The sequence below is a fragment of the Protopterus annectens genome, chromosome 7.part0 (genome assembly GCF_019279795.1).
Source record: "Protopterus annectens isolate FY-2018-M chromosome 7.part0, PAN1.0, whole genome shotgun sequence".
NCBI classification, from domain to species: Eukaryota; Metazoa; Chordata; order Ceratodontiformes; family Protopteridae; genus Protopterus; species Protopterus annectens.
Window position 1 is genome coordinate 167,716,800 of NC_056739.1, and position 20,214 is coordinate 167,737,013.

At 39.4% G+C, this 20,214-nt stretch overlaps 1 protein-coding gene across 1 annotated transcript in view; it reads left to right on the top strand.

Annotated features, from left to right (window-relative positions):
- Positions 1–10,887: 10,887 nt before the first annotated feature.
- Positions 10,888–20,214, top strand: part of CD53 (CD53 molecule) — a 431,830-nt gene continuing 422,503 nt past the window's right edge. Inside the window, exon 1 of the mRNA XM_044076630.1 lies at positions 10,888–11,082. The gene's annotated coding sequence lies outside the window, so the exon portion shown is untranslated. The remainder of the gene's footprint in view (positions 11,083–20,214) is intronic.

The window sequence follows — 20,214 nt, forward strand, 5'->3', positions numbered from 1 at the left end:
CATATTTGGCACTAATAATCAGGGAACCTGGTATGTTTTCAGGATCCATGGATGAAGTATTTTTAGATTTTGAGGGGGCTGAGAGAACTTGTTCCATAGTCATTAAAGGGGTGGCTGGGATTGTGGAACCAGTGGTATAGTTATAATTGTGGGTGGAGTAAAACTTGCATTAAATCTGTTAGCTAGGGTATTAAGTTATTCCTCTGGGTCAAAGAATACAGTTATTGTGGACTAGCTCTGAACATTGTTGGGTGTTAGTTCTCAACTTCCTGGTACAGATATGGAAAAATTCACACTTATTTTTCGTGAAATACTTCTTAGTTAAACTGTACCACTATTAGTAACAGCAAGCTTACTTAACTGTTTAATGAAATACTTGTATTATGCTTAAACCATTTACTTCCTTCCTCTATATGTGACACTGCCCTTAATACCTGTAATAGTTTTCAAAATGTGCATTGCTATTTTCATCATTGTAAACTGAACAGGTGCAATAATCAGTCAAAAACACATGTGAATGAGTTACTGCATGTCTGATTATACTGCTTTTTATTCAGATCACTGCAATATGGCAGTCACTGTAAATGGACACTGTGGCCAAGACTGCATGTATAAATAAATAAATAAATACATACATACATACATATCATCAGAATATACCACTTTCACAAAATAGAAGCACCAGACAGCAAGTCTGTTATATTGTTTCATTGCAGCTGTACTTTACTGATCTGAGGTAAGGCATTCTCAAACCATGTATACATGAATGATTTGTGCTGTACGTCTGACAGTGTATGGTTTAAACTGAGGGCTGTGATCCAGTTCAACACTCCATAGAAAGTCGAAAGTATCCCCAAGTGGTTTGGCAGCAGCATCATCACAGACCAACTTTAAATTGTTGCTTCAAGGCTCAACACACCCATTTTTTGCCAAGAACAAAATTCAGAAGATAATTCATTTACCTGATTGCGTTATTAGATTCTTATTCTATTTTGTATCATTACATCTATACTTAAATATACTGATATTGGCATCAACTCCCTTTTTCCCATTGTATACATGGGGTCAGGGTCTCACATAACCGTGAGCAAATAACCTAGAACAATGCTCACACTGTATACCAAAAAAAAAAAAAAAATCGGGTCACTAAATATATAAATAAAGGTAAGTGGGAGTGATATGGTGGCTCTGAAGTATTACCCTTCATCGACGCATTTCTAGAAAGTTGCTGAGGAATGCAATCACTAAATAAGGACGCACATTTAAATTTCAGACTTCCTGTTCTTCAGAAAATGCATGCTAATTTAAAAATGCCTTTTCTTGCAACTTGAAGTATTAAAAGCAAAATTTAAAATAGGTCCTTGATTCTGGGCCTCTCTCCCTTATTACTTTATGGCTTTGCCCTGATTCTTGCTTTCAGAGGTTGAGGGATATTTTTGCTGCAAACAGATGAGGTTAGTAAACAACTCAGAGATTCGGAGTTGATGTTAAGGTAAAAGGATAGCTTAAATATTTGAGAGACCATTTAGCAGACAGGGTTATAGTCAATGGAGTTCAGTCCCATTATAATATAGCAACCTGTTGCATTCTACAGGGGTCAGTACCAGGTCTGGTCTTTTTCCTGTAAGGAAAGGTTTTCCTTTTTAATAACATATTATTATGCAACATAGTAGAAACAACAAAGGTGTAGAAAGGATAAGAAGGGATTTGGCAAAATTATAATGAGAAATGGTTTCAAACATGGCAGAAAACATTCAATGCAAAAATGCATGTGGGAATCAGAATCCCAGATTTTATTTTGCGTGTGTGTGTTGGGGGGTGGGGTGGTAGAAGAAGCAACAGAAGACAAAACAAAGTTTGTGCAGTCATATAAAATAATATGAACAGAAGCAATCAAGTGAGAAAGCAACAACGGATGTAGGTGGAATAATGGACTGTTCCAAGATGGGGTTATGACCTGAAGAAAACAAAAGATTATTACCTCTCACTACAGCCAGCTGGTACAACCCATCTGTCATACTACATACTGTTCTGAGGTGTCAATCATAAGTAGTTATGAAGGTCAAGAGGAGAAAATTGTGGTGCATGGTCTACATTTTGGAAGCCAAGAAAATAATGTAAAGTGCAGTCTTGAGGAAATAAGGAAGAGGGGACATAAAAAGTTTTAAGATTTTCAAGGGAGTTCATAGATTCCATGTGTGTACCCTATTTCAAAAAATGTATTAGGACAGATGAGCACAATCTGAAGATTCAAGGTGGGCCATTCACAAAAGATAGAAGTAACAGTGTTTAACAGAAAGTGGTGGAAGAATGCAAAAGCCTTCCTAAAGATGCAGTAGACTGAAAAAAACAGTGAAAGAGCTTAGCAATGAATGGATACACACAAAACTGTCCTTACAGGGTCTTTGGGGGTGGGGAAGATAATGTGAACCTATGAGCATCCTAGACAGGCAAAGCAGACATTATCTGTTTCAATTAAACTGTAAACAAAACCCAGCAAATTCCAAAAGTCACTTTTAGAGCTTTAAAGCACTTTTACAGGGAGCTTCAGCCCCCCCCCCCATACTCTCTTGACATGGAGGACCATAGGGGTATGTTCCCATGGCTTTCAACCTCTTAGAGAAAGAAATTTGGGCAAAGCCATAAATAATGGGGGGATAAAGAATCAATAATAGGGACAATTTTAAATATTGTTCTTATAAACTTAGACAGTTAATAGAACAGGCTTTGCATTAGCATGAATTTTCTGAAGACTATGAAGCCTGAATCTTAAATGCCTGTCATTTTTTTTTACTTCAGTCCTCAAAGATTTGGCAATAATTTGCCAGAAAAACACAATTTTATGAGCAACAGGCCAAAAAATATGAGGCAAAAATCTGGACATTCTGCAAAAATATGTACAGTTCAGAGGTATATATACTCCACGTATCCTTTCTATTTTTATGTACCGACTCTAAGATCATAGCAGTAGATATTGTGATTTTAGGAATAATATAATATTACCCAGAATTTCAACAGACAGTTGACGTCATGTTTTGGTGGTTGCATTTTTAAAATGTGAGCAGTTGATCAGTATTGCCTGGCACCGAAACATTACAGGGCATTTTAATAATGCATAATGTATTAATCGAAGGTCTTAGCTTTATGATTTCACAGCAGTTATAATGATCTGTTCAAAGCATTAATCTCATACTAACACAGTCAGAATGAATATTTGAAGATATTTAATTTAGCTAGTTTTATTTTTGTCACCACATCTCTGATACAGGAACTTAGACAGTAGGGACTTCTGCGAAGTTACAAAAACTGTTAAGATGAAATAAGTAAAGGTTCCTTATATGCAGTCAGGGTAAGGAACCATAAGATAAATGAGCTGGAGTTCAAAGTTCACCTCTGCACTGTGACCCACTAGAGACAAGTTCAGCACACTATTAAAGACCCTTTGAGGCAGAATCTGTGTGCAGTCCAGTAGCACTAACGTACTGTACTCACAGCTGGTAGGGCCACATGTGGTTTGTGTCCAGTAGCACTAGTGTACTGTACTCACAGCTGGCAGAGCCACATGTGGTTTGTGTCCAGTAGCACTAGTGTACTGTATGCACAGCTGGTAGGGCCACATGTGGTTTGTGTCCAGTAGCACTAGTACTGTACTCACAGCTGGTAGGGCATTTGTGGTTTGTGTCCAGCAGCACTAGTGTACCGTATGCACAGCTAGTAGAGCCACATGTGGTTTGTGTCCAGTAGCACTAGTAAACCGTATGCACAGCTGGTAGGACCACATGTGGTTTGTGTCCAGTAGCACTAGTATACCGTATGCACAGCTGGTAGGACCACATGTGGTTTGTGTCCTGATCCTACTGATTGATTAAAAGAAACATATGCTAGTGTCTTGTAAACACTGCAGCTTCTGGCAATCAATCTTAAATTAGAAAACATTGTGCTTTCCAAAATCAATATCTTAACTCAAACATTGCAGCTACCAGCAAGTACTTTTTCTCACAGGCAAACATGGTTATTATTTTGTTGTAATAAGTTAAATATTTTCCCAGCACAGACACTGCAGATTTCCTTAAATCTGTAGAAGCATGCCTCAGATTTTACCATGGAAAAACGTTTTTTGCTAAAAAAAACAAAAAAAAATCTTGAAACTTCCTTAGGCTTTATTTACAGATTTTGTATAAAAGCTTATCATGCAAACTAGCATAATTATTCATTTCCAACCAGAAATGATGCATGGACCTGAAACTAAATACCTCCTACAACTTTACATCAGTGGGTGGACAGGGAATATAGGGTTGATACATGCAGTCATGCTAGGAAACACTGAATCATAGAACAGTCACTGAGAAAGCACACCAAATGCACTGCTGCTTATAATGAAGGCTGGAAAGAGGATGGCTGTGTGCATCTTAAGAGGCAACAGTATTTATGCAGGAGCAGAGGCAACATGGGATATATGCAAATTACCCCTTAAGGATATCAGGTGTTTCAGCTAAATGGCAATTCTAAATGTCCATGACTTTTTCTTTTACTTTGAAGTCTACTTATGGACAATTTCAGACCAATAAAGCCAAACCACTCTAGCTGTGGACATGCATGTCTCTGCCTTCTTATGGCATCATCAGCACAGCTTAAGAGGAATGTCAGACTTTTGGAAATACAGGGTTGTCGTACCCAACTGATATCCATAAGCATTAGGGTGTCTACAAAATATCACAACTAACAAACTAAAACAATGAGTAAAAAGGTCACACAGGAAAACAGGAAACCCAGCTAGTTAAAAAACACAAAGAAAAATCTATCAAAGCTATACTTTGCATATATCCCATGTTGCCTCTGATACAAGTGGTTTAAGGTATCACACAGTGGAAAGTCTAGCTTTGCTAGATTTTTCTTTTTGTGTTTAAGCAGTTGCTATTTTCGACTTTTTTGGTGGGCTTAACTTTTCTATATGAGAGAGGCGAGGATGGTATTAAGTTATCTTACAGGAAGTTTTGCTTTTAGGTTGTTTCATTGCAGGCACATAGAACAATGCTTTCCTCGAGTTAAGTTTTCTCAATATTAGATTATTTTTGAAATTATTGATTTTTTTTTTGCAGTACTATCTGCTTTGTTATATTACTGTATGTTTGATTTTTAATGTGCAGATTAGCTCTTTTTACTTCCTTTTAAGCATTACATAAAAATCTCAAAAATAAGAAAAGTAATCTTAGGTTCATAGGTTGGTACTAGGCTACTGGCCCTAGGGCCTATGCAAGCCTAGCCATAACAATTCCCAGAGTCCCTTAGTGTTGGTCTGTACTTCAGAGAAGTAGATACAAACAAGAGCGGTCCCAGGACTGAACCCTGAGGTACTCCACTTGTCACTTGTCTGGAGCTGGATTTGGAGTCGGCTACTTTTACAGTCTGGATTCCGTCAGTAAGCCATTTGGCAACCTGAGTGACGTAGGGATTTATGCCCAGCTTAGTAAGTTTATCTATGATTCCAGAGTGGGGGATGGTGTCGAAGGCCTTGGCGAGGTCCAGATAGGCTGTGTGGACTGCCTTACCCTTGTCCACAGCTCTGGAGACTGATTCAAAGAAGTCAATCAGATTCAGGAGACAAGATCAGCCCTTCACAAACCCAAACTGGGTGGGGTCCAGTGTTTGAAGGTTGCCAATGTCTTTGTTTATAAGTTCCATGATAATGCGTTCCATGCCCTTGCAGATCAGGCTTGTTAGACTGAAGGGGCGGTAGTTCCCAGGATTCAAGGTGGATCCTCCCTTGTGGAGCGGGATAACTGTAGTTGTGCGCCACTCAGTGGGCACGAAGCCTGAGGTGAGGCTATGGTTAAACATGACACTTAGGTGAGGTGCCAGTTCATTTTGTAGTTCATGTAGTACACATCCAGGGATGTCATCTGGTCCCATGGATGCTGTATTCTTAGCTTTGGAGAGTGCAGTTTCTACCTGTGTGGCCGTGATTATCGGAATTTAGCAATCTTTTGGTATTGAGATGAGCCCTTTAGGAGGTGAGAGGGGGGGTGAAGTTGGCACTAAATTGATCTGCCAGGATATTGGCAATATCCTTGGAATCAGTATATTTAATGCCATTCTGTTGTAACTCAGAGCAGATCTGAGCATTGCCATTTAGATTCTTGACATAACTATAGAATGCCTTGTGGTTGTCTTTGGAATCATTGGCAACTGTATTTTCGTAACTAGCTTTTGAGGATATTATGAGGGATCTCAGCTTCTTACTGAGGCTGGTGAGGGAGTTTTTTGCATCCTGGGATTTTCCTCTTTTCTGCAACAGTTTCTTCCTTCTGTTTCATAGTTTGTTTATAGCAGGGGACCACCAGATTGGCTTCCTTTTTTTGGAGAAGAGCATCTTGGTTCTATTTGGGATGGCACGATTCATGCAAGAGTGGATATGCTTGCACAGTGCCTTAGTGTAGGATTCTGCATTCGAACTTCCAGATCCCGTCTGCGTGGTGTGTTGTGACGTTTGTCACTTCTGACTTCAGTAGCATGAAGTTGGCTTTGGAGAAGTTTTTTAAGGAGGTTTCCTTACTGGGGTGGGGGTGGGGGGTGGGATGTGGATGTCAAAGGTGATTTGCTTATGGTCAGACCTGAAAAATGAGGGGTGACCACTGGTGTGGATCATCTATCTCTCATGTTGGTAATGACCAGGTCTAGGATATTGGAGCCCCTGGTGGGACAATGGATTAGTTGATCCAGGGCATTGGAATTTATGAATTCCAAGAAACGTTGGGAAAAGGAGATGGTACCCAAGTAGTTTTCCCAATTAATGGCAGGGTAGTTGAAATCACCCAGTATTAGGGTGTTTGGTTGTATCTTAATATTTTCCAGTATGTTTAGAAAGGTGTAGTGAGAATCTTGAGGCATGGTGGGGGATTGTAGCAAGCTACAATTTGGATTGCAGTCTTACCTAGTGTTAGTTGCACCTGGAGAATTTCAGATGCATTGTGTTGGGCAACTAGCCTGGAGGTGTGAATATCCTTGGTAAATATGGACACTCCTCCACCTTTAGTGTTTCGGTCTTGGTTTAGTGGCTGAAAAGTGTGGTAAGAATTGTAGCCTGGTATTGCAGGGGTGCTCTCTGGAGCCTTGAACCAGGTCTCAGTTACTGCACAGATATCGATGTTCTCCATTTTTAGGAGTGCCTTGAGAGAGTGCATTTTGAGGTTTATACTTCTAGCATTGAGTAGCATTACCTTCAGATTTTGCATGCTTGTATCTGTTACGGTGGTGCTTTTATCCTTTGAACCTTGCCTAAAAAAGGCACTATAGGGGTGACAAGAGCTTTAGCCAGTAACCTGAATCCCAGGGGTGATAGGTGCAGACCATTTCTGGCAAAGCATCGTGGTTTGTCGATCATGTCTTCCTAGGCAGACAAATATTGGATCTCCTCTGAATGACACCAGAAGCTTAGCCAATTATTGAAGTCAATCATTTTGTGGTATCATTCTAGGTGAAGGCAGGATGCTACTCAGGGCTAGGGTCATACCTGCCTGGGTCACATGATCCAAGAGCGCTTCCATGTCACTTTTCATGTAGTCCAGGGAGGTACGTCTCAAGTCATTCACTCCAGCATGGACAATGAGAGAGTTGTATTTGTACTTGTTGTGGAGTGACTTGAGTGCATGCATTATGTGGTGGATCCTGGCACCCGACAGGCAGCTGACTGTAATTTTCTCCTTGTTCAGCCTGGTGAGTGGGACATCAGTGTGCCTGACTATAGAGTCACCTATGACTAAAGCGTTGGGTACATTGTCTTGCCTTAGGGGCTGTTGTTGGGTGGCACACTGGTGTTGTGAGCTATGTGTCACTTTGGTTGTGACTGGCATTTATTTGTGTTTTGGCTTTGGAGGTCCTTTTTGCTTGGGTACGTTAATGTTAAGGGCCTCTGCATATGTGGGTTTAGTGTTGCTATGTGTGGGTGTTGATGGTGTGGGTTTTGAAGGGCTATGATCTGAATTTGATATAGGTGAAGGGTGCTGCATTGGTTGGTAGGTAGTGTATATTTGGGTTCCTACACATTTAATTAGTTTACTACTTTCATCCCATTCAAGTAAAAGAGAGCAATAATGACAGATTTTTTTCATTGTTTATATTTGTTTGTATTTTTATTTTGTGTTGCATTTAGTGTTTGGGGTATTGTGTGGCTAAGCTGTATTTTGGAAGAGATGTTCTATAATCAGCATATATACATGTTTTTAGATGATGCAGTCACTCTATAGGTATTTTTAATATTCATACATATGCTTTTTTTATTCCACAACCATTTAAGGGTCCAATATATTACTTTATCTTTGTCCTTATGGCCTAGGTGGTGGTGAAAGTTGTTTCACTATTACAGGGATTCATAATAGTGCTGATACCACAGTGTATAGGAAACAGCTAATTCCATGCACATGGTCACAGGATAGCTTTGACCTTAGGCTTTAACGTGATAAAGCAAAATGGTGACACAAAAAAAAAAATTTGAAAAAATGTGTGTGCTTGCCACGTGCTGAAACTTCTGTAAGGAATTGGGAAGGAGCTTATACTGTACTGTACCATTTGCTTTCCTTCGCACTTCCTTACAGAAGTTTGTTTTACTGCCGGTGGTGTCCACACACATTCTTTTTTTTTTCTTCTATTTCCTTATTTTGAGGGTGTGTGTGTGTGTGTGTGTGTGTGTGTGTGTGTGTGTGTGTGTGTGTGTGTGTGTGTGTGTGTGTGTGTGTGTCCTGTGGCAGCACCACCATCCAGCAGAGTCTTACTTCCATTTCACTCCGAACTTTCACTACCATGCCTAAAGAAGTTTCTCTTCAAAAATGCTTGCTAACTGTGTAATACGCAACAGAGTACAAAGGTTTAGTCCAGATAAAATCATTTTTACTAGTGGACCTAGGAGGCTCACTCTCTGATATCCTCCCTGTGGGAGGAATAAGGACACCTTGTTGTAGTTTATTTAGTTATGTAGGTAGATGGATGAGTGCTCTTGTTTTATTAATGACTGCATAAATAAGGCTTATACCTTTTTCTGGACTCATTTTTGTAATAGTTAAGAGTTTTAATATATTGTTTAGAAAACTCTATTGCACTGCAATTCTAGCTGCACTGACTACCTTTCTTTTGTTGTGGAAGCTGTAGTTCTCACCCACGTGTCCTAGTTCTCATGCAGCCCTCATATGCAAGTACTAGGCTAGCTGCCCTTGTGGGCCATTTTAAGCCTAACCAATTTCCCTATCGAAGATGAGGATCAAACTCTGTGCCTCATTTTAGCGAGTTAAATACCTTAACCATTATGTCAAACTCCTTGAGACCCCTGGTTTAGACCAACATCAACATGACATACCTAGAACTCTCATCCTGTCAGTTACCATACCTTTCCCTCAGTCTTCCATTTTCTGTACCCATTGTCACAGCTGCTTTTGTACTCTAAGCTTCATTCACTTTGTCTATCTTCTTCTGTCTGTAGGATAACCAGCCTGACTCCTCCTGTGCCTCATAAATCACTTACATGTCTGTAAATGTAACTTGTGTGTCTACATCATTGTAAACATGACAACTACAGCTATTGTACTGCTGTGCAGAAGGTTGAGGTCAACTAAGAAGATGATGCAAACTATGTTTTCTGCTGTTTACAGATTTTTTAAAGTCAGTAATAACATGTTGCTGGTTTTACAACAATAACACTATGAAAAGTACTTGTTTACCATTACAACTAATTATCCACCATTCATTTTCCTGCAACAATTGTTTCCTCAGTTCCTGACATATTTCATGTTCCCTGCGCCTAGAACAGTTCCCTTTCCACAAATAATTGTTCAACTGCATTAAACAAAGAACAACATTTTAGGAGCTTGAATGCTTCTAAGTTACTCTGTAAAATGTTATGAGTGTTGAAATAACACAAGAGCAACACATTAAATCAGCATGTGTTTCCAGGTGTGATCTGGGAGTAAACAAACATAATAAGATTGCTGTCAGTGGCTACGTGGTAAGCATGCAGCTGTTAAAGGGATTCAAACCTCTGGTATGCTGCAGTCTTCATAGAATACTGCCGTGACCCTCTGCACGACACTGATTCCATTGTTATGTAGTGCTTATTAAATAGCCAACACACTACAGGCCTGAGTATGTAGTACTAAGTGCTAGGTAAATTAACTATTTCAGCCAAACAGCAGCAACAATTCCCACTCCCAAACAGACCACCAACAGTGACATACGATGCTGCTCCTTGTTTCAGTTTATTTCTGTGATGCCTGGAAATTTGTAGTAGGAGACAAGGAAGGAATGATACCTTGAAAGGAAAATTTATGACAACGGATATATTCATGCCATAGAAGGTAAGCTGAAGCCAAAGATTTAACCCTTGGCTACATTTGCCATAAAATTAATGTTTAATATTACTGCTAGGTATTCCTTGACTGCCGTTTCCTTTGGGAAGAAAGGAAGAGATTATTCTGTTTTTCTAAAAACACAGAAAAAAATAATATTTTAAAGGAGTCCAGGCTGGGCAAAACTTAGTGCGCAGAAAAAGTAGGTGGTTTGCATAAATGTAAGAAGCAACAATTTTCATTAGAAAAAGAAAAAAATTAAGAGAGCTTGTAGCTAGTTTCTGAGAACAAAAAAAAAAAACATACTGTATAAATAAGAAAGATCAGGAAAAACTTGCCAGGTGTATGAAAGTACAGATGAAAAAAAAACCCAGCTTTTCTGCTCAACTTACTGTAAAGTACCAGACTTTTCAGCAGCTGTGATGTGAAAGACAAAAGAAACTACTCCACTTAAACTTTGCATGTGCTTTTCCCCAGTAACTAACTGACATCCCTTTGCAGTAGCAACCGTTCCTCATCATCTGAAGGAAGCATACAGTGTATCTACTTCCTATAGCGGAAATGTTACGCAGCACAACCAAAAAGCAGAACAGAGCAAGCAGTTTAGTCAGGCAGCTATTAACTCATCAGAGCTTGGACATAGCTAGCGAAAGAAAACAGAACAGAATCAATACACAGCAATAAATATTTCAAAGTTGGTACATACAGAAAGCAGGAAAGCTTAACATAAAGAGTCTTAAAAGTGGTGAAGGTAAGGATCCCAGCTAACTTATTTATTATAAAAGAACATATTTGAAAAAGAAGGTGAATATAAATTGAAAGACTGTTAAAAGGTCAGTGAAAGTAGATGATTCTAAAAGTAATCTTTACAAGCTTTTCACAACGCTTATGCTTTTATTTATAGTTTCTCAAGCTCCTTCCTCGGCTGCACTCAGGTCACTAATTATTCTGAAAGTGGTGCTTTATGGCTACGTTAGACACTAATTCTGAAAATAGAGTTTTACAGTTATTTTGGCAAGTTACTTTATTTCCGTAGAGTTGATCACTTTAGGTTCACAAAGAGCTGAGTAATTATCAAGGAATCATAGGCTAGCACTTGTAGTTTCTGTTAACCCCACCTTACCAGACATTCAGCATACTGCATAGCACCTGATTTCCAAATTAACCTCTAGTCTGTTACATATTTAACAATTTTATTGATAAATATTTGTAATGTTTGAAAAGTACATTTTTTTAAACAAAAAAATCCTAATTTGAAGCGCAATGTAGAATAGGTAACTTGAGTGGATATTTATTTACTTACTCGGTTGCTTTTGTTTACTGAGAAAGTCCAGCTGGGTCATGCAAGAGCTGTTTTCAGTGGAGGCTTGAGGAGAAATAGAAACTACAGAAAGTAGCATTAATAGCAATACAAAGATCTACATGGAATGAGATTACATGGGGCCAGGCATGCACATTTCATCACAGAGAATAAATAGTACGGGGCCCTGCAGTCCCCCAACCAAGCCCTTCCAGTAAACACCACTTCCTTTCTCACATTCCAGAGCTGAAGTCACTGAAATCTGAGAGCAAATCGTAACATCAAAAGTCGAGATTTTATGTCATCTCCACAAATCATCCTCTAAAAGCAAGAGCCACAAGAACAAAGAAGTAAATAAGAAAATCAGAGTTGAAACAATCCTGGTTTGTGACCCCTAGGCATTGCTCATTCTCCTTCACATCTACGTGTTGGTGACTTTTCCCAGCCTGTAACTGTCTCATCTCTCTTCTCAGTGAACTTATCTGTATTGCATCTCCTGCTGCTCTGTTACGTTTTCCTTTTTGTGGTTATGCATGTGTCACACAGTCAACATTTGTTCATGTGTGACTTAGGTTCTTATCTTTTGCTTCCAGCTCATGTGGGGATACTGTTGCACTGTAAGTGTTTTCATTTAAGCATTGCTCAGTCCCCTGCTTCTAAGATGCATTTAAAAAGTATGCTCGGTATGGCTTAGTTCTGGTAAAATGCTTTACGAGTTAGTCTTGTGGTAATGCAAAAATCTGCCATCCTGCTTTTCAGACTAGCTAGTTTGGGATTAGACGGGGGTGTGTGATTTGGAGATAAACCATAAAATGAACAGTAACAGTTGTCTTCTGTCACACCCTGATGGCAGCTTAAAGCGCTGAAGCAAAATAGAGGATTGTTGAGCTTCTCTGTAAGAGCATATTCTATATTCACAAAGTATGAGGCAACAAATAATTAGATGTTCATACTGGAAAAGCAAAAGGCTTTCAAAAATGAAGAAGCAAAGCATCTTGTCAGCCAAGCAGTAAAGGTCAACACTGCTTCATGTACAGTATTATAAGTTATAAAGTTTTGTTTTAAAATGGAGTTGGGTGGTGTGGCCTCATGTTTTACCTCACTGGGGTATATAACCGGAGGCGTAAAATAAGATTAGGAAGACATCCGAATAGTTTTGGTAAGTGACAGATCACTTCCCTCCTGTAAGCAGACAGTTACCACTTAACCAGCCAGGCCTGTTCTCTGCTGTACGTTAGCCCCAAAGCACTGCAGAACCTGGGATCTCCACCTTTAAGCAATGTATTTGTAAGTTTACTGCAAATAAGTAACTCAAAAAGTACTAAATCAGTGAACTGGGAACAGTAGAACCTCTAGAGTTGCTGCAATGTCTGAGATATATCAGGTAGCACCATTACAGTCAGAACTTAAAAGGTAGCCTACATCAGTTTTCCTTTAAGAAGGGACAGACATGTGGTTAGCAATTGACAGTTATGTTTACCACAGAATCATATTTTTAATAAGTCCATGCTTTCCTGTACATAAGTTTGTCTTGCTCAGTCACAACAGAAGAAAATAATACAGTGACTAATTGCAGTAAGATTCACATATTTTAATACAAGGGTATAGTTCTGAGGATGAAATCTGTGATACAGGATTGGTGCAATATTATACTTCCATCTACAAAGTTCTGTAAAGGAGCTGTTGATTTTTAGAGCAAACTGTACAGTTGAATGTGTAATTGCACCCCCCCCTTTTCCCTCCTCCCTTACAATATCATCCATTAGACACCAGACAAGTTCATGTTTAGAGTGCCACAGAAATAATTATGGTATTGTTGGACTTGAAGTTAACTAGATCCATGAACAGCAATGCACAGACAACTCACTGATACAAGCAACACAGCATACCAGTTTTCTTGCCACATTTTAGTTGAGGAAGAGTGTTTACATAGTGATCATTTACTGGCACAAATATCATTTCTCTAAATTAAATTACAATAAACAAAGGTGCATTTTTGGATATTTTAATTGTATTTTTTTTTGTTTATTTATTTAACTCTGGTCTTTTTTGGACCTTTTTCAGCCAAGACCTAGGCCACAAGAATTATAGTACAATACAAAAATATGGACAGTTTATGTGTACAGTATCCATCCAACACACACTCCAATGTTACAATGTCCATTTTTTCCACAAGATGGTGCAGGAAGGTATATATATATATATATATATATATATATATATATATATATATATATATATATATATATATATGAATACCCGTGACAGCAATCGGGACCTGGTCCACAAGAATTAAAAAGAAGACTCCTCCTTCAGAAAATGTGCAGCAAAGGTCAAAGAAAATGTTGGAACAAAAGTAACAAAGAACATGTAGAGGTGCTTAAGAGGCTAAGGACCTAATCAAAAACTGAAGCAGATTTAAAGCGTTTGTGCACATAAAATGGTATTGCAATAGCACTATGGCTATAACATCCTTCTTGTTTATTTATATTTACTAATGTAATTTATTTATCAACTACTACAGTAAGCAGATCTAACGTGGGTGTTTTCCCAACCCAAAAAGTATGAAAAGGTTGCATCAGCACATAAATATGAAAAATAAAACAGACAATGGTACATTAGGGTTTAAATCAGGTATGCAAACATTACTATAAAATGACAACATGTAAACAAAGTAATCTGAATTATTGCTTGAAGCACTGACATGAAAACTAATCTATCACAGATTTTATCACTTAAGATTGCAAACCACATCCATTTTGCTTTATTAAAAATACAGGTTTTACTTGGTCCATGAATTTGTTCAGATTTGGAACTGTTTAGGAGACATAAGAAGTCCATTACTTGGTCAAAGATACAAAATGGAACGCGTTTTACTAGTAGATGGAATCTTACAGTAAGGAACATTAGGAAAGACCTTTGTGAGATAGAAGAGTAGTGAGTTCAGTGGTGACTGAAGAGCTGAAAACTTCTGTGGTACTGCTGTAACTAGCCTGAAAACCATAATGCTCATTGTAGAGAAAAACATTTTTATTGCAGATGCTCCTGTAGTTGGAAGGAGGCTAAAATGTTCATAACACTGGAGAGCAGAGAAGGAAAAATCAAACAGCAGCTCCATGTAGTAATGCAGTTTCAGTCTTAAGGAGGATATCAACTCTGGTCAGTGTCTAGATTGAAAGTTGCAGAAGAGAAGAGGTTGCTGATACAGGTAAACATTGTAGTGATGAAGCCTTTACTAGCTCAACAGGTTCACATGCATCAGAGAGGAAGTGCTTAGGTAGCTTCCTTAAGCGCATATGCGGACAAAATTGAAGAAAAAATAAAAAGCATATTTTTGGACATATGCTAACTATACAGTACTAATAACCATATGCCATTCAAAGTGGCTAGTATTCATTTCTAATTTGCTTCACCCAAAACAGCATTTGGGAATGCTATAACTGAAGTGATTTTTATTTTTGGCCAAGACAACTTCTTAGCACAGGGCTCACTATTTCACCAAAATTTGATAGGACATTGCTCTTCGAATTCTTTTAGCATCTTCTTTCCAATGACTTAGAAAGGTGGTGCATTAATTCAGTGTTTTAGTTTATTCACAGAGCGTCTCTGGAGCTGGTAAGAAATGTTTTTAATGACACTGATTTTTGCTTATTACAAATTGCTAAACAGGCGTCTATGGTCTCTGGTTTCATCTAGAAATGGCAGCTAGTATTTTTCTTAATATAAAGACTCTGAATGACTCAGTTGCAGATAGTCTGTCCATTTCTCATCTGTACTGTAGGTGTCAAGTTTTCTGGCAGTCATGGGTGTGTTGCCATTTCATCCACAGACAACTTAGGAGTGACAAAGCTTATTGCTATCAACCATATAATGCATCAGATACCATAACAAATTCTAAAAGGAAGTAACCAGAGATTTTATGGGAAGTCAACATGTTGTGCAGTGACACAGCAATATCAGATTCAGACAGGAAAAAGAGGCATAGCTGCTGCTTTCCTCACACGGATAGTAATCAAACAGATTAAAGAGAAAAACACTGTCTGACGAAGAAAACTTGGCACTTGTACATTGTCACTTCATAACGACTACTGATGTTATAAAAGTTAAACTGAAGAAGCCTGTGGAGTGCCAGCATGGTATTAGGACTTGGGGTGAGGGCGGTCTTTGATAAGTTTTCTTAGAGTTTATGGAGGAAGAAAGCTTTATTTGAATATCTCAGTTAATAGTAAAGGATCAGAGCAGGGGACTCATCTAATGTGATAGGTATTGATCTATTTTTTTGTAGCTTTGTCTGCCAGGAAGCTGATCTGTTTACAGAAACCAATAAGGTTTATGATAGAGGGATTTGTTAAAAGTGAAAAAGCGAGACCAAGACTTGATTGTGCTTTTAACATCTACACCTTCTGACCATCAAATTCTCCCTCATTAGACTTGAGGCCGTTCATTCTTTTGGAACAGTTATTCCCCAACATGTGGACAACTGCTGTCTAGAGGGGCTGTCATCCAGGCAGCCATTTAGGTGACTTATACCCTTGCTGATATCCTGGCAATGACAGCATTTCTATTACAGCCCAAATTCCTCCTCTGGGTGGAGGATTTGCAGCAGTGTTACCACTGGGGCCACCATGCCTTCTTTGTGTAAGTGCACACTATCATGTACCCAAGATGAAGGCTATCACATTTGCGATTTGGTGAGCTGAACACTTAGCATCATGCTTTGCTTCCCCTCCTCAAACAGCATGCCAGCTTGTGACCCAGACCACCCCCTCCCCAATGATTCCCATCCTCTCCAAATCAGCTCCAAAAGATGCCCAAGCTACTAATCACGCCTGGGTTACCTGACTTGCAGTCACGGCTTTACCATTATGTTGTAATTTTCAGTCATTGCTGATGAGGTTTCTTTGTACCCATCACCCAGTATATTTTGATATCTTAAGGAGTTTAAGTTGGGGGTAAATCAATCAACTAATTCACCTCAGTATTCTTATATGGGGGGATATTCCTGATGTGGGGGGGGGGCAACATGGTAGCATAATGTTATACCAAGGACCACTTGATGAACAATGCCAGAAGGTGGGGCTATTCCTCAGTTCTGATGAATGTCAACAGGGTGACAACCTGGCCAGCAGACATACCCTTTTTGATGCAAGAGACAATTGAGGGCCACCTTTCCCTGAGGAAGTGACTCAGGGTGTTAGAAATGAACATTTTCTTTTCAGAACTGGTTTGAGAGTAGGCCAGGATGTTACCATTCCTCGTTTAAGTGGGGAGGCGAGTTGTTCACCTGATAATTTAAGACAAACCACTTTCAACTAATAAGGGTTCAGAACAGACTGCAATCTAGAACACCAATGTGGGTAAAAGTCAGCTAGAATGATAGTTTTGACGTCTGTCGCACCTAGATAAAGAATTCAAGAGATGACTGCACCAAAAATATAGACAGTAAAAGGAGGAATGAAGAATGCACTATAAATTGAGTCTGGTTAGATTCGAGATTCATAGAGATCATATACAGGATGAGCATATGTGAATCTTGGAGGGAGTTTATATATAATTTTTTGACCCCATACACCTGTTTGATTTTCTTGACCGTCATCCCTTGAGACTGAAGATGTGTTTGCAGAATATGGCAGAAGGTATTCTACCCTCCGTTTTCAGCCAAGATTCAAACGTACCATGATAACATCAGATCAGCAGTCACAAAGCCAGGCCTGCTGCACGGTATTCTTTTCTACGACTTCCCTTAGTCATACATGCCGTATTCATGCCCTTATGGGAATGAGGCCGAAGTACAAGGGAGGCCAGAATTCAGACAAACATCTTCGCCCAGCAAAATGCATTGGAGAACAAGATAGGGCAGTAATTTAAGGATTTGGGGAACATTTTCTGCAAGTAAGAGCACACAGCATTGGTAGCTGCGAGTTACACACTAAGTAATGAGACAAAAATGAATGAATCTGCCCTGGAGCTGCTACACAGTGTGGCAAGAGAAGTAACCCCGTGACACAGGTGTACAGGGTTCATCATCTGTATGTCGCTATATATTCTAATTATTGCCTATTTTGCACTGGTCACTGGATATCCTTATAGTATGTTAATAAAGTTATTTTGGTTCAGTTGTTTTTACCTTTAGCCAAATAAAAACAAGAATAAAAAGCCCTTGACATACTGATGTACATAGGTTTATAGGTATTTACTAGGCTAATCCACAAGAACCTTTTTAAGCCTAGCCATGCATCCCAAATCTCTGACAAGTTTTGCTACCCTGGATAAGTGAAAGCAGGGGCTTGGGAGATGAACCATTTACAAGCAGGCATCTGAGAGATGAACATTTACAGGCTGCCTGTGTCCATTTGAGACATAGGTGCCAAACCAGGGATGAATTTCTTGTTCTCCATGTAGGCCCAACCTACATGAACTGTTTTAGTGAGGAACCCTGCTTCACATGGATGGGGAGCCTGTTGTAGAAAAGGGGGTTATTTGTCTGCGTCAGTCCTCCTTGGAGAGCATTTTCAATTGTGTCTGTTGAGGATTGTGTGACTGCTCTTAATTTGCAATCATCTGAAAATTTAGTCATCCAGAAGCCCTTGACATTGGCCTTGACTTCAGAGGAGTAAATGCCAAAAAGGAGTTGTCTCAGGACAAATCCCAGAGGAACTCCACCTGTGACTGGTCTCCAAAGAAGTGGACTCCCCAGTTCTACCTTCCTGGGTCCTGTCTGTGAGCCAGCTCAGTAAAAGAATACAGGACATAAGTAAAATGTCCTATGCAGACCGCCTTAAGGCCCTATCCCTGTATTCTGTCTGCTACAGGCCTTTGAGGGGAGATCTATGCATGGCATACAAGGCATTGTCAGACCCCACTCTGATAGACATCCTGCATATCCACAAAACAAATAGCACCATAATTACCCATTCTAAAGGCTTAAACCTTGCCTGTGATATAAATAGGACCTGCTCGAGAGATGCATGTATCCCCATCCATGTGAAGCAGAGTTCCTCCCTAACCTAATTCAAGTGCAACTTGAACAATTGGATGGGAAACTGGAAATTCATCCCTGGTTTGGCACTGGTGTCTGTAATGGACACAGGTAACATGTAAATGGTTCATCTCCCAGGCCCATGCTTACACTTATCAAGGGTATAAGAACTTGTCAGAGATTTGGGATGCATGGCTAGGCTTAAAAAGACCCTTGTGGTTGTTAGTCCAGTAAAAATCTGTGAACCTGTGGATATTCATTAGGTGACAAGAGGACTAATATCTAACCTCCTGAGTTTGTCAAAAATGACAGAATGGGTTGTTGTGCTATATGCCTTGGCTAGGTCAAGGTAGGCAGTGTGAACCATTTTGCCCTCAACCATTGCTTTGGTAACCTTCTCAAAGAAGCCCACCAGGTTGAGAAGGCATGACATGCCCTTGACGAAACCAAAATGCACTGGATCCAGTGTCTAGAGGTTTCCTATGTCATTACTGATAATTTCCATGAGAATTCTTTCCATGGCTTTGCATTTGGATGAAAGTTTAAATAAACTAGTGAAAGAAACAGCATTTTTGCTTTTGCGTGGCTGCCACCCTGGACATTTTGGTTTTGGTTTAGACTTATGAGTTTGTAGTTTCCCAGGTCTGTAGATGGTCCACCTTTGTGCAGAGAGATGATTGTTGCTGTTCTCCATTCATGAGGCATGAAGCCTGTTTAGAGGCTCCAGTTAAATAGAAATTCTAGAGGTCCTGCTAGGTCATGTTTCATGCTATTTAGAAGGCATCCTGGGATACTGTCAGGACCCATTGAGGCAGTGTTCTTGGCCTCAGAGAGAGCACTGAAGACTTGTTCCCAAGTTATAATAGGTGGTTATATTTGATGGTATTTCCTGAGGGGAGGATGAGGGGGGAGGTGTAAAGTTAGAGCTGAATTTGTTGGCTAGTAGGTTTCCTATATTTTTCTGGCTTAGTATAGGTTGTTCCATTAACAATGAGCTCTGCAGACAATTGTGTATTGCCTTTGAGATTGCAGACATAAGAATGCCTTGTGGTTGTCCTTGGACTGAGAGGACAAATTTACCTTAAATTTGGTTTTAGTATACTTTATTTTGAGCTTGTTTCATTTGATGAGAGTGCTTTTACCCCTCTGGGTGCTACATCTCCAAATTTTTACCATGATTTTCTTCCTTCTGTTGTACAGCCTATTGATGTTGTGATTCCGCCAGGGTGGCATGGTTTTTTGAATTAGTTCTATACTCCTTCTTGGTGGATACAGCTGCCTCTTTGCAGCTATTAACATAATTGTATAGGGTTTCTGTGAAGAGTTCTGCATAGGTAACAGTGTTTTTGGGGTTTATTGAGGGACTGACATTTTTAAAGGGTTATCACTTAATAGTAGGACGTTAGCCTGAGAGTATTTACTGAACATTCCAAGCTTAGCTGGGGCTCTGGGTTTTATTTTTACTTAGGAGAGAGACCATTCTGTGGTCAGCCCTTTCCAGAGAAGACATTACACTAGGAGGAGTGCAACACCCTCCCATGTCAGTAAGGTGCATTTCTAGTATGTTTAACTCCTGCTCACAGTATTCACAATCTGGTTCAGGG